Genomic DNA, 3,672 nt, shown 5'->3' with positions numbered 1-3,672 from the left:
TTTCCCTCCCGTGGTATCATTGTGAGGAGGACTAAGCAGAGAGATGGTGACCAACCAGGGCCACCAGGTATGTGTTACAGATTTATAGATCTTAACCTGGGTCTTCCCAATCTGTCCAACAGACCGCTCTGTCTCTTTCACAACAAGGCTTGAGAGATATATCACTTGATGTATAAGCAGACCTGCCCCGGCCTTGTTTCTGGTGGCCTTATTATTATTGCTGTTTTAAAACATATTTATTGTTTATAAAAGGCCTAAAATTGCTAGGTGTTATACGCAGTTTAACAGTAAAACAGAATGTTCTGAAGGTTTACAGTCTGAAGTGTAAAAACAGAGTGTTTCAAAGGGGGAAAGAGGGGGAACCAAAGGGCAGGTGGGTCAGTCAGGGAATGTTGGGGCTGGGTGGGGAGAGACTGCTTGGCAGGTGCCGGTCTAAGCTGCAGGTGGCAGGGCAAGCCGAACAGGAAATCTGGGGTTTAACCAGGTCTTTATTTGCTGCCCGGCAGATTTAGCTTTTGAACCTAGAGGCTCAATCCTGATGTGCGAGCTAATTTCCAGTGCCTGAGCGTCACTTGGGAATATGTGAAATAATGCTAGAGTGCCTCTGGGCGCACACAGAGTCCATTTCTAAAAGCACAGCAGGTCCCCACATGTTCTGGACTCCCGGACAGAGACACACACACCCCCTTTCAGACTTCTTTTGTGTGAAATGATGCCTTAGTGTTAAGGGAGGCAAAATCGCCGCTTGTGTGAGTTTGGTGACAATGTGACGCAGGAAGGAAGGGTGCAGGATTTCGGACAGGATCGTGCCCAGTAAACCGCCAGAGCGTGACAGGCTTATCCTAGCTCTTGGGAGGAAGAAGAGAGAGAGGCAGGGAGGGAGGGAGGGAGAGAACTCTTCTGCAGGTCCTATGCACTCACTATAAATCACACCCACTTGGCCTTATTGATCTATAAATGGTGGGTAAAAATTGCTCTGTCATCTTGCACTCCCCCCCCCCCATCCCTGCGTATCAGTTGCCGGGAGATAGGCGGCTCTGGCCGGGCTGGTGGCTTTCACGGAAGCAGCTCATGGGCTGCTGAGCCCTCCCGTCCTCTGGCCATGCAACAGAAATCCCAACGGGTCGTGCCTCTGCTTGGAAAGGGGGCGACAGTGGGAGTGTCATTTGCCAGATTTCTGCTCAAAGCGCTCTTGCTGCCGTAAACAGCTGGCTGGCTAATTGCCAGTGGCGTTACTTTAGGCTGAGCGCTGGCGTGGGTGGGGCATTCTTCCGCTTGTTCTTTTGGACCCGTGGGAATCCCACCTCCTGAAGTCAGGCCAGCTCTGTGAAACTTGATTGGCTTCGTTGATAACCGCACCTTTCTCCCCCACGGGGGACCCAAAGCGGCTGACAAAGTCCTCTTCTCCTCCACTCTGCCCTCACAACAACCCTGGGCGGTAGGCTGGGTTGAGAGTGTCACCCAGTCACCCTGTGAGCTATCATGGCACGAGTGGGGATTTGAACCTGGGTCTCCCAGATGCTAGTCCAGGGGTGGCCAAACTTGCTTAACGTTGACAGCCACACGGAATAAACGTCAGATGTTTGAGAGCTGCAAGACATTAACAAATATTACACACGTCCAGGGCTTTTTTGTAGAAAAAGCCCAGCAGGAACTCATTAGCATAATAGGCCACACCCAACAACAGAAACTCATTAGCATATCCAGCCACACCCATGATAGCATAGCTCATTAGCATATTAGGCTGCACCCCCATGTTACCAGAAGTGTGCTCATTCAGCCACACCCACCTTTTCCTTCTTATTCTGTTTACCTTGTTTGTTGTCCAAACCCAGGGCTTTTTTGTAGCAGGAACTCCTTTGCATGTTAGGCCACACACCCCTAATGTAGCCAATCCTAATGAGTTTCTGCTGTTGGGTGTGGCCTGTTATGCTAATGAGCTCCTGCTGGGCGTGGCCAACTCGGGAGCCAGCCGGAACTCCGTTCCTGTGCGTTCCTGCCCAAAAATAGCCCTGCTCCCATCCAAATACCAGCCAGTGCTGACCCTGCTTAGCTTCTGAGATCTGGCAAGACTGGGCTAGCCTGGGTTACCCAGGTCAGGGCATAGGCAATTCAGGCATTAAAAAAGAATTCAGCTGCAAGTCAGTTATGAAACCATTCCTCTGTGCGCCCGCGTCATTTCAGGGGTACAATGCCGTAGAGTCCATCCTCCAAAGAAGCCATTTTCTCTGGGGGAAGTGATCTCTGTAGTCCGGAGATGAGCTGTCGTTCCAGGATATCATATAAACGGCCTGCATTTTACGTAACCGTATAATTATACGTATGTGCGTAATAAAAATAAAATAATAATAATTAATATGGATCACCAAGACTCGCAAAACACCTTCCTCATGTCGAGGCGCACGCATGGTTTGTTTTGAAAATGAGAAATCCTCATTTAGCTAGAACCTGTAGCGACGCCCTTCATCGGGTGGGAGGGTAACAGTTCACCCAGTGACCATATGGACTTGCAACTTGCTCTCAGGGTTGTGGTGGTGGTGGTGGTGTTTTTTGGGTGGTTTTAAAAAGACATCTGCCCGAGCCATCCTTCGATCTCATGATTCCATGTGGCGAATCTGCCAGCCCTCGGGGGCCCGCGTGGCGATGTTGCCGTGAACTGAACGGGTATTTCCCCCCCCCCCTTCGGAATAAAAAGCCATCTGGCAGCCCGGGGTGAGCTCAGCTGGCCCAGGGGAAGGCGTAAATTGAAACGGTTCTCTGCTCCAACAGCTTGAGGGTGACTCAGCCCCACTCTGCTGCACTGCTAGGAGGACGTCACACGGTTGACATTCAAAACCAGACCCCTAGGCGGCTGCTCTCCCTTGGCTGCCGTTACTGGAGCCTCTTTGGCTGCAACCTGGGCCTATTGTGGCGATTGACGCCACCTGCCAGTTGGTGGCCCGGCTGACTGGCCTCCCCCTCCCCACGATCCCCTTTCATTCATCAGGTTGAAACCGGAGAGGCCGGCCAGGCTCCCCTGCCCCCTGTGCTCCTCCGGGGACAGCCACACGGGTGGAGGGGCGGGAGCCTGTAACACAGCCTCTCTTTGAAGGAGGGATCATCAACCGGTAGACCTTGGGCCAAATCTCTCTCTCTCCCCCCTCGGCAAAGGAGGGAAGCCCCCTCAGTTGCCAAAGCAGGGGCAAAAGAGTTTGGAGAAAGGTACAGCAGTTCCGTAGTACTCTGTTTTGAAGAGCGGGGGTCCCCATCCCCAAGCTTTTTGAGCTTGGGGTGGGGTTTCCACCCTCCAGGTGGGGGCCTGGAGATCTCCCGCTTTTACAACTGATCCCCAGCTGACAGAGATCAGCTCCCCTGGGGAAAATGGCTGCTTTGGAGGGGGGACTCTATGGCATTGTGCCATGCTGAGGCCCCTCCCCTCCCCAAACCCCGCCCTCTCCTGGATCCACCCCCAAAGTCTCCAGGTATTTTCCAACCCAGACCTGGCAACCCTAGCTTGGGGGCACCTCTGGACTTCTGACACAGCGCGATTGGTGCAGCCACAAAACGGCTACCACCGCTTACCTTCAGTCACACAGTAGGGTTGCCAGGTCTGGGTTGGAAAATACCTGGAGACTTTGGGGGTGGATCCAGGAGAGGGCGGGGTTTGGGGAGGGGAGGGACCTCAGCCTGGTA

This window comes from Gekko japonicus, unplaced genomic scaffold (assembly GCF_001447785.1).
Source record: "Gekko japonicus isolate JY-2015 unplaced genomic scaffold, Gekko_japonicus_V1.1 scaffold306, whole genome shotgun sequence".
Lineage (NCBI taxonomy): Eukaryota > Metazoa > Chordata > Lepidosauria > Squamata > Gekkonidae > Gekko > Gekko japonicus.
Note: the sequence above shows the minus strand (reverse complement) of the source record.